General features: G+C 38.5%; 1 protein-coding gene across 3 annotated transcripts in view; it reads right to left on the bottom strand.

The window, feature by feature from the left end:
• The window catches only part of chb (chromosome bows), a 59,147-nt gene extending 49,326 nt beyond the window's left edge, over positions 1-9,821 (bottom strand). For 2 of the 3 annotated variants that reach the window (XM_067756556.1, XM_067756558.1), the window contains exon 1: positions 9,283-9,821. The gene's annotated coding sequence lies outside the window, so the exon portion shown is untranslated. The other variant, XM_067756557.1, reaches the window with a different exon arrangement.
• Positions 9,822-15,476: the final 5,655 nt, after the last annotated feature.

Below are 15,476 nucleotides of genomic sequence, written 5' to 3'. Positions count from 1 at the left end.
TTAAAGCAGTAAATATAGGTGAACATCGCATTTCTGACCATGAGACAATCCACTTCGAAGTGCCAACAACAAAGCTTTGTAAAATGAGAAGGTATGCTACTGTTACATGTTGGGAGTACTATAGTGCTGAAAATCTTTTAACTTTGCTACGAACATGCGATTTCAGCTTTATGTCAATTTCCGGAGTAGAAACTAAAATTAAAGCCCTAAACGAAGTTTTAACTGTGGCTATGCAAGCACTGACTTATATAAAGAGGACCCAAATACAGATAAGAAATAAGTGGTACGACCGAGAATTAACAAACCTGCATAAAAGAAAAATAGAATCTTATAAAACCGCTCGAAATACTGGATTTTGGGACGAATATAACGTCACTAAGAAAATATATAAAAGAACCATAATTTATAAAAAAAAAAAATACATGGAAGATAGAGTAAATCATAACAATGGCGATATGAAACGTATGTGGAAGTGTCTAAAAGACCTCGTCGAGCTTAATGATGTTAAAAAACATATCACTAAAATTGTAATTAACGGTGAATGCCTGGAAAATGAATATGATATAGCTAATGCCCTAAATAACTTTTTTATACAAAGTATTGTTGAAATTAATGATAGCATCGAAGAAATTGTAAATGGGGATGAAATAAGCGCAAATCATAGTAATCCATTTGAAACATTTAAATTTACTGACATTGTAGTGGACGATATTATTATTATCACAAAATCACTTAAAAACAAATATGGCGGCGACAAGCTTTTATCGGAGGGTGTCGTTAAAGATGCCATGACATATACTGCTAATTTCTACAAAGACATAATTAACGAATCCTTAAACAGCGGTATTGTACCTAGTTACTGGAAAATTTCAACAATAATACCTGTTGAAAAAGTAAAAAATACAATGAAACCCGAGGAACTACGTCCAATTAACACGTTACCTACAGATGAAAAAATTATGGAGACAGTGGTGAAGGATCAACTTGTGGCATACTTAGAGAAGCACAATGTGATTATCCCAGAACAATCGGGATTCAGGAAGAGCCATTCTTGTGAAACAGCGTTGAATATGGTAATTGCAGATTGGAAAGAAGACATGGCGGACAAAAAATTTACGGTGTCTGTCTTCTTGGATTTAAAACGGGCTTTTGAAACTGTCGATAGATCTGAGCTATTGGACGTTATGTTTAAAATTGGTATAAGAGGAAAGGCTTTGGAATGGTTCCGGAGTTATTTGGGTGACAGAAAACAGAGAACGATAATTGGAAAGGAGGTTTCATCAGTGGTGGATGTTAACATTGGTTTACCACAAGGCTCGGTCTTGGCGCCAATATTGTTTACATTGTATATCAATGATATCAAAAGATGCTTAAAATATTGTAAAATACGTCTATTTGCGGATGATGCATTGCTTATCATAAGTGAAAAATATGCAGAATGTGCCATGCTGAAAGTACAAGAAGACCTGGACTCGCTATACAAATGGTTATGCCTTAGAAAACTGAAATTAAATGTCGAAAAAACTAAGTTCATGATATTTTGTAAAAACACTAATATCATAAGTAACAATAGTTTAAATAATATTACGCTGAAGGTAAAAAACATGGAAATCCGAAGAGTAGAAAAAATTAAGTATTTAGGAGTTTTGATTGATGATAATCTAAATTTTGGAGAGCATGTAACTTATCTGGAAAGGAAAATTGCACAGAAAATAGGCTTCATGTATAGAACATGTAAACATATCAGTCAAAGTCATAAAATATTGGTATATCGTTCAATTATTGAACCACACTTTATTTATTGTCCTACTATTCTGCTATTAAGTAATGATATATATATTAAGAAACTTCAAATACAGCAAAACAAGGCAATGCGATTTATTTTAAAATGTCCTCCAAGAACGCCAAAAATTGTAATGCTCAATAGATTAAACTGGCTTAGTATTAAACAGTCAGTTAGTTATTTCACATTGAAATTTATACACCAACTTAGGTTAGGAATGTTACCGAATTACCTGAGTAGTAAAATACATTATAATCATGAAATCCACAATTATGGAACAAGAATTTGCAATAATATAAGACTGCCTAGAATAAGAACTGAGTTCGCCAAAAGGTCTCTTGAATATTTAGGGTATAAAATGTATAATGAGTTACCTTCTGATTTGAAAGACTGTGAAAATATTAGTAAGTTCAAAGAAAAATTGTTTTTATATTGTACGTCACTAAATGTGACATGAGTATTTATGTTTTATCTCTTATTTTAACCTAAACTAGGTCTTAAAGACCGTAAAAATAAATAAATAAATAAATAAATATGTTGTCACCATAGCTCTCAACTGAGTATGTAATGTTAGGTTACACCCGAACTTAACCTTCCTTACTTGTTATTATTTAACTTTTATGGAAAATTATGATTGCCAGCTTGATTAACGATAATAAAAGACTGACAATTACAACAAAAACAACCAAACAATTGTCAAAGCAACCAGCACGTTGTTGTGACGTGTACTGAAACAACATGAAATGACAAAAATTTACCATTCATGAAATATTATATTACACGGAAAAATTACTTTAGTAGAGGTCCGTAAATCGTTCGAAGAACTTTTCTATCGAAAACTTGTTGTTGTTTTTGTATTCACGATAAAGACACACCCGAAGGCTTTGGGGAGTGTTATCGATGTTGAAGGTCCTTTGCCGGATATAGATCCGGTACGTTCACGTAACAAGCACCATAAAGGTACTGCCCCGACCATCTCGGGAACGATTTATATGACCATATTAAACCTTCTAGGCCATCCCGCACTCCCCACCACCTAGTTCCAGGAGGAACTTGGGGTCGCCAGAGCCTCGGCTGTTAATGAAACAGGATTCACCATGTCCATGCTCCTACACCATATAGCAGGACGGGTACGGTAATTGGCTTTTAGAGTATGATTTTCGTATTGGGAGAGAGGACTTTCTTTTCACTTGCCTAGGTCAATAAAGATCCCACATAGACTGAATATGTCGATAGTGTTACCAGAATTTGTTTGTGGAAGAACCCCAATCAGGTACCAGGACTTATATTATAGAATAACCCCGTCCTCTTGGCAAATACAAGAAGTTTCTAGTACCTAGATTAATTGCTGCCTGTAGATCTGGCAACTCTGCCGCCCCTAATAACTGGAACCCTGACTTGACGAACGCAGGACACGAACACAGAACGTGACAGAGTAATTCTTGGATGGATTTCGATTTGTACAAAGCGATACACTTTACTTACAGACCTTGTCCTTTGAACATGGCTTGATTCCTATTAAACTACAATATTTAGAATAAGAAATTCCTTTATATTAAGAGAGGGGTTGAGATATTAGATCTTTAGAAAATCCATAATCCATAAACAAGATTTAAACAAATGTTCGCTAAGTGGTGCACCTGTCAAAAATTTATACGAGATTCGGATTTTAAGTTACTTTCCGGTTTTCAATCTGGATGTGCTTGTAGTAATTGTTCACCTAAGCTCGTAAACTATTCTGTTGTTGTTGTTGTTTTTGTTGTTGTTGTAGCGATAAGGTTGCTCCCCGAAGGCTTTGGGGAGTGTTATCGATGTGATAGTCCTTTGCCGGATACAGATCCGGTACGCTCCGGTACCACAGCACCATTAACGTGCTAGCCCGACCATCTCGGGAACAATTTATGTGGCCACATTAAACCTTCAGGCCATTCCCTCCCTCCCCACTCCAAGTTCCGTGAGGAGCTTGGGGTCGCCAGAGCCTCGTCTGTTAGTGAAACAGGATTCGCCGCGGATAGGTGAGGTTGACAATTGGGTTTGGAGAAGCTATATATTGCGCTGGCAACCGGAAAGGTTGCGCTACACAGCCCCTTGAATCTGGTATTTTAGTCGCCTCTTACGACAGGCATACCTACTGCGGATATATTCTGATCCCCTAAACTATTCTCTACCTCTTTAGTTTTGACTCTGATAAACTATTTACGATATATATTGTTAATACTTCAAAATCAAGATTCACGAACATTACGCCCGTGTTTGAAGACACATCTTCCGCTGCGACTTGATCTTTACATAAATGGATGTAGGAAAGGTTTAAAATTTCGATATAATTTTCCAATATATTTAATGGAATCGCGACACAAAATCCGAACCACCTGGTGACTATAAAACTGAGAGATTCGGCTCTAAAAATTGGTCAAGGTACCAAATGTCACCGCCAGCCAGTTTCAAAAGAATCAGCGACATCAAGAAGCGAAAATAGCTGCAGAAGAATGGATAACTTGTGTACGAGAACTGAAACGCAATACAGCAGAAAATGAAACGTATAATTACTACCTAGAAAACGAAGGTTAGGTTAGGTTAGGTAACCTAACCTAGAAAACGAAAGGCAATGCATAAAACAACCATTTGAACCACTGGTATTTCCGACTCTATCCCTAAGCTATCATCAATGCATGTCAAATCTTATCACCAGTCAATATTTCGAAGAGGGTATATATAAATACTAAGTACAACACGACATGCACACATATTTACATATCCATACAATACTAAATTGACCATCAGTGCGTTATTGCTGCGCGTAACGTCACCGAAGTCAACTTAATGCTGAGCGTCGTCACACCGTCGAAGTCAATGCATACGCAATTTTCTATTTATAATCATCAATGTTGTTCAATGTTTTCTATTTGAATTGAAAATATTAGCCGGGTAATGTTTATATGTACTTTTGATGCAGATCTACTTAAGACTTTGTATTAATGTAGAGGTATGTATGTACCTAAAGAGAAAAATGTGTGACCGCACACGCCACATTGACAAGTGTTCAGAAGGAAATGTTAAAACTACCCAATTCCAAATTGATTTCAATAGAATGGGCAAGAAAAATTAAAAACAATGTTAATGTACCCGGTGCGCTTTGCAAATGCACAAGCAATCGTGGAATTTAAAAGTAAACAGATATGATCGGACCAATAAAAACAGTGTTTATGCTGTTTAATGCTTAATACAATTTCTATAAAATAAACATAGATAATACTCTCTTGAGTTTTGGGTGATAAGCATAATTTCATGATCTAACGGTACAGTTCATATTCGAAACCGTAATGTCCTTTCACAAGTATTATGTGATCACACGATGTATCTAACATGTTGTACATTCAAAACATTAGGCTTGAGGATTGCACTGCGACCTTAGATATAATACGCATGTTTTCCTCAGAAAGTGAGTTCCGATGGTCTTTGTAGAGCTGCTTTTCTTGCTAGACTATCTGCCTGTTAATTTCCCTCCACACCTTAAAGGCCCGGTACCCATCAAGTAGTACAGAGTTGCAGGCAGATAGTCTAGTCTGTTCAGTTAATTCATACATTTTAGGACTGTTGAGAATTTGATGTAAGGGTTGCACTCAGCATATCAGCCATTAATGGGGAATAGTCACTTAGATATGTGAAAGTAGGAAGCTAAGGAATTCAATCTCACGTGACAGTTTCCTCGTATTGCCTTACTTTGTTTGGAGTAGGTTCAGATGTCTTGTTTGAAATATACTTGGAATACAGTGTTGCAGTTGGGACCACAAAATCCGCTTCAATGCCATCCGGTGTGGTCGTCCCATCGGTGTACCTATGTCTAGATTTCAAGCTGCTTAAGAGGCTTTTAAATATACTTCACTTCTCAATTTCATAGCAAACCTTTTATTTTTATTTAACTTCTTTGTGTTTGTCATCACTGGGAAACTGAGAGTTGCAGCTTGTGTCTCAGTTTTAGGACGGGCAATATCAATTTACTCCTTCCAAACTCCCTGTTGTTGTAGCGATAAGGTTTCTCCCCGAAGGTTTTGGGGAGTGTTATCGATGTGATCGTCCTTTGCCGGATACAGATCCGGTACGCTCCGGTAACACAGCACCATTGAGGTGGTAGCCCGACCATCTCGGGAACGATTTATATGGCCACATTAAACCTTCAGGCCATCCCTCCCTCCCCACCCCCAAGTTCCATGAGGAGCTTGGGGTCGCCAGAGCCTCGTCTTTTAGTCAAACAGGATTCGCAGCGGATAGGTGAGGTTGACAATTGGGTTTGGTGAAGCTATATATTGCGCTGGCAACCTATAGGGTTGCGCTACACAGCCCCTTGAATCTGGTATTTTAGTTGTTGTTGTTGTAGCAATGCTCGCCCCACCTAATAGCCGCGACCGATTACAAATTGTCATCAATATCCTCTAACGGGAGTCCAAGGAAACTTGCCGTTTCAACAGGGGTGGACCATAAGGAAAGGGGTGTTAGAGGCGTTGGTTCCACATTACAATTGAAGAGATGGTTGGTGTCATGTGGCGACACGTTGCAAGCGGGGCATACATTTTGTATGTCGGGGTTGATTCTGGATAGGTAAGAGTTTAACCTGTTACAGTATCCAGAACGAAGTTGAGCAAGAGTGACACGCGTTTCCCTGGGGAGTATGCGTTCCTCTTCCGCAAGTTTTGGATAATTTTCGTTAAGCACTGGATTCGCCGAGCAATTCCCGGCATAAAGGTCCGACGCCTGTTTATGGAGTTCACCAAGGACCTGCTTGTGTTTTTTCACTTCATACGGCTGGGTTCTCAGGTGCCGTATTTCCTCAAAATGCTTACGGAGATGACTCCTTAAACCCCTAGGCGGTGCTGGTTCATCAATCAGATGTCTGTTGGGATGCCTAGGTTTCTGGGTATTCAACAGGAACTGTTTGGTCAGCATCTCATTTCTCTCCCTGATGGCGAGTATTCTCGCCTCATTATGTAGATGGTGTTCTGGGGACATAAGAAGACAGCATGTGGCGATTCTGAGAGCAGAATTTTGGCAGGCCTGTAGTTTCTTCCAGTGTGTGATTTTTAGGCTTGGCGACCATATGGGTGACGCGTAGCACGTAATCGGCTGGCTAATTGCTTTGTATGTAGTCATGAGCGTTTCTTTATCTTTTCCCCAAGTACTGCCAGCGAGGGATTTGAGGATTTTGTTACGGTTCTGAATTCTCGGAACAATTGCGGCTGCGTGCTCACCAAAATGTAGATCCTGATCAAACGTCACACCCAAGATTTTGGGGTGTAGGACAGTCGGTAGCGGAAGATTTAGTCGGTGATAATGCCAGGTTTCGCGAGGCGAAAAAACTGGAAGATCAGGGAGGTAGCCGTTTATTTTATTGCATAGCGCATCGATCTTTGGGCCTGTGGCCATTATTGTGCAGTCATCGGCGTAGGAAATAATTGTGACTCCTTCCGGTGGTGAAGGTAGCTTAGATATGTAGAAATTAAACAAAAGTGGGGATAGGACACCACCCTGTGGCACCCCTTGTTTAATTCTCCTTGGTTTTGATGTTTCGTTTCTAAATTGCACCGATGCCTGCCGACCACCCAGATAATTTGCGGTCGCCTCTTACGACAGTCATACCTACCGCGGGTATATTTTGACCCCCTAACCCCCCCTTTGCTACATTCAACAACGAACGCACAACAGCTTCATCTATAACTATTCGTATGTGACTTTCACGGTGTTCTGTTGTCCTAATAAAGAACGTGGGTATCTGCATTGTAGTTCAGTTGCAGTATCCAAAATCTCTTCACCGAGAGCAATCGCACTGATATTTGCATGATTTATTCTTCTAAGGACAGGAATGATTGTGCAAAAGTGTTTAAGCACCCAAGGCACCCCTTCAAAAGTCGTAGGCCTATTTGAACTTTGTCGCATAGTGCCGTCAAGTCTACTCCGGGAAGCCATTTTGGGCGGATACCATTTTCTCATAGTAGCTGCTGTTTGGGATTTTTGTGTTGCTAGTATAGTAAAGGCAGACTGCTGTAAATACGTATTAACGATAAAGACACTCCCCGAAGGTTTTGTTGAATGTTATCGATGATGATGGTCCTTTGCCGGATATAGATCCGGTAAGTTTTGGTAACAAAGCACCAGTAAGGTACTAGCCGGACTATACCGGGAACGATTGATATGATCACATTAAACCTTCTAGGCCATCCCGCCCCACCACTAGTTCCATAAGCTATGAGCTATCAGCAGAAAACCCCAGACAATATAATGGTTGTCATTTGGCCATGTCTGATAAAACTCTGGTGGCGCGTTTTGTGAGTTAATTTTTGACAGCTGAGTTGAAATGTAAGCAACATATCTCTTAACCTGCATTTGGCGCGTGTCATTTCAGAGACTGACCATTTATTGTTTTTAGTTCGTTGCCACAACGAAAAATAATATTTTTTGTAAATGAAGTATGGCAATAAATTATATAATTATATTATATTTGTTATAGCGCGTTGATTGTGATATGCGTTGTGTGTTTTATCGGACATGGCCTTTACTATTGCTTCATTGTTCAAAATGTACAATAAACAATGTTTCTATTAGTTTGGTCACAGCTGTGCATACTCATAACCATATGTCCATACAAGCACTGATGCCAAGTTTCACTTGTAACGTGTGGACTCAGCGCCTCCACCCAGTGGCAGTTAAGAGTATTAACATCATTTCAGTAACATACAAATATTAAAAAGTTATAAGCTTATGATCTTGAACTCCTCCATTTTTCCACTTTCTACAATTAATTATCAAAGAGTCAAGGCATATTAAGATTCATCACATTGCAAATTTGCACGAATGTACATACATATATGCATATGTATCAAGACTCACTGGTAACACAGCACGGTGCAATCTACAATATATTTGTAAAGCTTACACTTATGTAGAGGAATAGCAAAATCAAAAGCTGTCACTATTCCTCTGCTACAGCACGTTCGACGAACGACTTATGGTGCAAAATGCGCCGCCCTGTGAGAACGTCTGGGGTTGGGTGGTGGTGCTACCTCCGTTTCATCGATAGAAAAATTTTATTTTCGATATTGTTTTTTTTTATCTTTTTACTATTTTTACTCCACAAAATGTGAGCAAAAATTGATTTTCCAGTGGATCAAGATCTTACGACGACAGGACGTTTGCTGGGGACACATTTGCTAAGATTTTGATCACTTTTATCATTTTGTTCTGCTCTTTTTGTATATATGTATTAGGTAAAACAAATTGCACAATTTTATAAATCTGGTTCAACACATAGATTGTGAAAATTAATTTCAATGCTGCACGCCAGTTCAACGCAAACTTCTCTTCTAGTTCGCATATTTACATACATACATATTTTCATTGCTATTTTCTTTATTTTTTATTAATTTTTATATATTTTCTGTATCGTTATTTATGCCGTGTCAAATAGGTACAAAATATTCGCTGTTGCTTTTATTGTATATACTCACAATTAACAAATACGAATGTGTTTCTTCTCTGTAGAGATTTTTGTGTTGCTTTGCCCACTGCTCTTCTTGGTGGTGCAGCCAATCCGCTGCTGTTTCCTTTTTCAAGTTTGTTTTATTATTTTAAATTTTTCTTTGCTTAAATCTTTAATATTTATTTCCTTAATTTGATTTAATGTGCTTCAGTTTAAAAATATGTATTTATTTGCACAAACAAAAACAATGCACACATGAATTTACATTCGGCAACTCACACGACACGCGTTTGCTGCGTCCCCTGCTGGCGTTTCCAACGAAGTGACGCAGTTTTAGGCAGCTTAGCTTTTTCACTTTCTTCTAATCCTGTCTGCGGCAATGCTTTGCTTTCATATTAGTTGCTAATAAATCATTACATTTAGTATAATATAAACAATTTTCAATTCGTCACCATTTTCAATAACTTTTTCACATATTTTCGTTTTGATCGAATTAAGTTTTTAATTTAAAATTCACAATTTTCGCAACTTCACGGAGAGTTGTAGGAAATGCTGCTTCGCTTTTCGTAAAATTATGTCATTTTCAATTTCTTTCTTCGCCAAAATGTCAAAAGCACCAAATTTGGGGGAAATGTCATTCGAAAGCGAAATGACAAATAGATCTACTAGATGTCACTGGGTAGCACAGGGTGCTTTGTAAAAAAAAAATCGTTATTGTCACCTAAGCTTCAACTCCGGGAATCCCGACCACGAATCGCTGCCCCGTTGTTGTTGTTGTTGTAGCGATAAGGTCGCTCCTCGAAGTCTTTGGGGAGTTTTATCGATGTGATTGTCCTTTGCAGGATACAGATCCGGTACGCTCCGGTAGCACAGCAGCATTAAGTTGCTAGCCCGACCATCTCGGGAACGATTTATATGGCCACATTAAATCTACAGGCCATCCCTCCCTCCCCACGCGCAAGTTCCATAAGGCGCTTGGGATCGCCAGAGCCTCGTCTGTTAGTGAAACAGGATTTGCCGCAGATAGGTGAGGTTGACAATTGGGTTTAAAATAAAATACATGTAAGGCGCGATAACCTCCGAAGAGATCTAAGGCCGAGTTTCTCTTCCAATTTGCGTCGTGCTCCTCTTGATTTTCCCCACAAATTGGCCGGACGGGACCTACATATTTTATGCCGACTCCGAACGGCATCTGCAAGGCAGATGAGTTTTCACTGAGAGCTTTTCATGGCAGAAATACACCCGGAGTGCTTGCCACACACTGCCGAGGGGCGACCCATATTAGAAAAATTGTCTTCCAATTGAAAAACCTTATTTCAAAACTTTTGATGTTGCTTTTCCCGGGGTGTGAACTCAGGGCATACGGTGTGGTAGGCGGAGCACGCTACCATCACACCACGGTGGCCGCCATTGGGTCTTGAATCTTGTATTTTAGTCGCCACTTACGACAGGCATACATACCGCGGGTATATTCTGACCCCCTAACCAGCTGATGTCGCGGGCTCCGTGGGCCATATCTTTAATTGTCTTTTTGGTAACGCTTTACAAGACGGCGCACCACCTAATTTTTATCAAAAATTATCAAAGTTGGTATCAAAAGAGACGCGTGTCGACCTTCGTTTTAAGAATCCGAAATCAAAATCATCAATCATGTTCCGCACTCAAAGGGGGGAAGATCGGTCATATCTATCCCAAAGACTACAGGCACATCAGCTTAGGGGCAATTATGCAACGAGTCATTTCTTCTCGTGTAAATTTCTTATGATATAAGAGCATTAATTCACTTTAGTGAGTGCCATTGTGAAGTTTTTGGTATTACGTATTACATAGTGGTGAGTGTGAATGTGAGTGACTGCGACTTGGAGTATCAAAACCTTTGATAGGCTGATAGATGTGTACATAAAGTCCAACTTAGATGACAACATGCGTACACCAAAGGCAAGTCGATAGACACTGCACTGCAGAAAGATTACTTCACAATGGAGGTAGAATGAGGCTACGAACTAAGAGGACGCTTGTCATCAACCAACTGCTCAGGCGGTTTGATGGGCGCCCGTCAAACTCACGGCTTACGCTGATGACGTTGCAATTGTCACAAGTGGTATGTGCCTTCCAACAGTCAGCTCTTGGATGGATCGGGTGCTTCAGGATATACACACCTGGCCATCTAGTGTCGGGTTGACCGCCAACTCAGAGTAGACGGATATGTTGTTGTTTACTAGGAGGTACAAGGTCCCGAATTGGGTGTATAAACTGAAAAATCCTAACAAAAGGTAGTTCTGTAAGTGGGAAGATAATTAATGCGGAAAAGTATATATCGGGGTGGGTGGAAAGATTACATAGAAGGTTCAATGTAGTCATGTTGCTGTTTTTCTAGCGATATGGGATTCCCCGAAGGTTTTGGTGGGTGTTATCGATGTGACTGGTCCTTTGCCGGATGTTGAAGGTCCTTTGCCGGATATAGATTCGAAACGTTCCGGTAACAACCAGAATTAAGGTACGAGCTCGACCATCTCAGGAACAATTTAATATGGCCATATTGAACCTTCAACAACATGGGCTTGCAAGCTGCGAAATATTAGCTGTGTTTTTTTTGTTTACATCTATATAAATATGCACTTAAACTTCATATGGACTGGCAAGTTCATAACATTATCTACACTTCTGAAATTGCTGCGCAGAAATTATTACTCCTAAATTTCAATACTGAAATGTGTGTCTATATTTTACCTCTACACCACCTCTATATTTTCCACTACAAATGGTGTGTGCCCACTATTCACCGCAACCGATTCAGTGCTGAATCGGTTGCCATGCGAATGGTGTTAATTCGGTACGTCTTGCGGTTCACCAGACTTTTTTCTTTTTGACATTATAGTCCGGTTCTTTATGAAAGAACTGTCAAATTCAATCACACGTTGCTAAAAACACTTTGTATATGTATATGTATAAGTTGCATAATTAATTTAAATAAAAGGAAAAAATTCTAGGGTAGCAGATTTTGAATGATCCCGAAAAATCCCGAAATCCCTTGATTACAAAAGAGCTTCGGGACTCGATGCTTTACTGTCAACAAAGCGAAGACTAAGGCCCAGTTTTTCAGTAGTTGGTTAAGCTAAGCTTAACTGAGTTTGCTTAAAAGTAGTATGTAAATACCGATTCCAGACCAATTTTGCATGGAAAAAATGGTTCAAGGAAAAGTATATACACACCGACACACATATATATACAGCAAAACAATTTCGTTTCCTACATTTAGGCGCATCAGATCCGTATCTGCTCAGAATGTTCTGCTCAGATACTGGTCTGATACTGAACAGATACTGGTCTGATACTGTCTAATATCAGTTCAGTATCTGAACAGTAACAGTCCATTAACAGTACAGTACCTGAACAGTATCAGTCGCTCGTTCTTTTGCTGGGTTCACAAAGTTCACCCACACACATACACACACATGGATGCGCCTAAATGTAGGCAAAGAAATTGTTTTGCTGTTTTGCGGTTTCATACGTATGCGCCTAACATTAGGCAACGAAATTGTTTTGCTATATATATATGTGTGTCGGTGTGTATATACTTTTCCTTGCACCATTTTTTCCATAAAAAATTGGTCTGGAATCGGTATTTACATACTACTGAAAAGGTATTACACCTAGATCGTGTGATATGGTCTCGTGGTCTGTGAGGTTCTTCATTGCTTTTAGAGAAAAGTATACTTAACGCATTTACCTGACTAATTTTACCAGGGTGTTGTAATTGTTTTTTGTATATAGTCAAGTGCAGGACTTTATTCCTCTTAATCTTTGCAAGTTTTGGGGTCAGTCCCTATAGGTTCGAAAAGGTAGATTATCGAAGAATCTCCATATGGAAGAAAGGTCGAAGAAAGCGTCTACAGAACTCTATGCATGCATGAAAATGCTGGGATGTCCCTAGGACCTATCGTCCAGGCTATCCCATTGGGGGTTTTAGGCGTTTGACAAACCAATCATTGTTTGGTGGACAGTCACTAGAATAAAAATTACGTCAGTTCTAGTACCAAGAACATAGCAACAAGGCTCAAGCCTGCGAGAATCTTTCCTGATCAGAGGCCATGGGTGATAACGTAAGAACTAATGAGCTAGTACAGGAGAGCGCAACACTTGAAGCAAGCTCAGTAGACGTCCTAATCAGATAGTGTGAAATAAAAATTAAATATAACGACCATCTCGGGAACGATTTGTTATGACTACATGCGACCTTCTAGGCCATACCGCCCTCCCACCTCCTAGATCCATGAGGAGCTTGGGGTCGCCAGAGCCTCGGCTGTTAATGAAACAGGATTCGCCACGTATAGGTGAGGTTGACAATTGGGTCTGGAGAAGCTATATATTGCACTGGCAACCTAAAAGGGTTGCGCTACACAACCCCTTGAATCTATTTGTTATTTTAGTCCCCTCTTACGACAGGCATACCTACCGCGAGTATATTCTAACCCCCTTACCCGCTGGGGGATCATTACTGCTATCAACCAGGTATTTATTGCTCACAATAAACAGTTGTTGGTTATGGTAGTACATACCTCTTTGGAGATTTTGTTTCTCGGAGATTTTGTTTTCAACGCCACCTCAACTCGATATCCAATGTAGAAATGTTTTGAATATTAATTTGAGAACTGTACAGTTACATTTCTCAAAATCTCTCAAAGGTCAGAAAATAAGTTAAGAATGACCTCTTAAGGGAGGCTTCGACGTTGGAGATTCGAGAACCATACATTTTACAAAATTTCTCAAAGGATGGATAGTGATTGGAGAATAAAGTTGGATATCAACTAGAAAACTATCTGGTTTAAGAATAATTAAATAATGATGTTGGATATCACATCCGGAAATAGGTATATTTCGCTGGAGACATTTTTTTTACATGTTTGTTGAATAAACAAAATCCAACTGTTGCCGTATCTGCAAATTATCTAGATAACAAAAACCAATGTTGCCGTACAAAATGCTTACCCCCAGGGCGGCCTTAAACTGTGACTGGAAAACTGCTCAGTAGTTTAACTGGAGGTTAAATTTGACTAGAGTTTAAGAGTAGTATGTATAAGGCGGTTCTGGATCACATTTTGTATGGAAAGTTCGAAGCATGTCTGAGATTAAAAAATTAAGGATGTTAAACAATGTGTTACTCTCAAACTTTCTGCAAATAATTTTAAAAGATGTTTATTCCAAAAAAAATTGTACTTTGACTCAATGTATATTTTTAGGTCAAAATGTCATGAATTGTATACACAAGAAATAAATAAAGTAACGTTAAGTTTTCAGATGATAAGAGATTTGTAAAAAATAATGGAATTAATACCTACGCTTGGGAAATGTTTGGGGCGACAAAAAAGTGTATGGATAGCACAGTTCTTCCAAAAGCCGGTGTTTAACATTGAAGAGGAGAGTATAGGATAGGATGGAATGAATCTCTCTAGATTATATAGTTCACACACTTGTTGTGCGTTGTCAATATCATTTTCACACTGATTGTAATGTGAAAATCAACCAACGACAAATTCGTTGTGCTTTAAAATCAGCATATATTTTGTTCAAATACATATCGGGTAGTAATTTTAATTTATAATGAAATAAAATAGATTTAGAAATTTTCACTTTAGTGTTTTTATTTTAAAAGGGTGAGAATTAGAAGAAGAATAAGAAGAAGAAGGAGAAGAAGAAGAAAATTAAGTATATAAATACATTAAGGGGCGACAAAAAAGTATATGGATAGCAGAGTTCCTCCAAAAGCCGGTGTTTAACATTGAAGAGGAGAGTACAGGATGTGATGGAATGAATCTCTCTAGATTATATAGTTTACACCTAGATGTTGTGCGTTGTAAATATCATTTTCATACTGATTGTAATGTGAAAATCAACCAATGACAAATTCGTTGTGCTTTAAAATCAGCATATATTTTGTTCAAGTACATATCGGGTAGTAATTTCAATTTATAATGAAATAAAATAGAATTAGAAATCTTAACTTAAGTGTTTTTATATTAAAAGGGTGAGAATTAGAAGAAGAAGCATAAGAAGAAAAGTAAGTATATAAATACATTGTTTTCTAATATCAACCTCATTTTAAATTGACGTAAACAAAGGGATATATCACAATGAATTTTAAATTTTATATCTCATTATTATTATTATTATTTGTTTTAAAAACTACCAACGGAGCACCATTTTGGGAAAACCTAGATAGTA

The sequence above is a fragment of the Eurosta solidaginis genome, chromosome 5 (assembly GCF_040869045.1).
Source record: "Eurosta solidaginis isolate ZX-2024a chromosome 5, ASM4086904v1, whole genome shotgun sequence".
NCBI classification, from domain to species: domain Eukaryota; kingdom Metazoa; phylum Arthropoda; class Insecta; order Diptera; family Tephritidae; genus Eurosta; species Eurosta solidaginis.
This window is presented reverse-complemented; position numbering and strand designations above follow the sequence as displayed.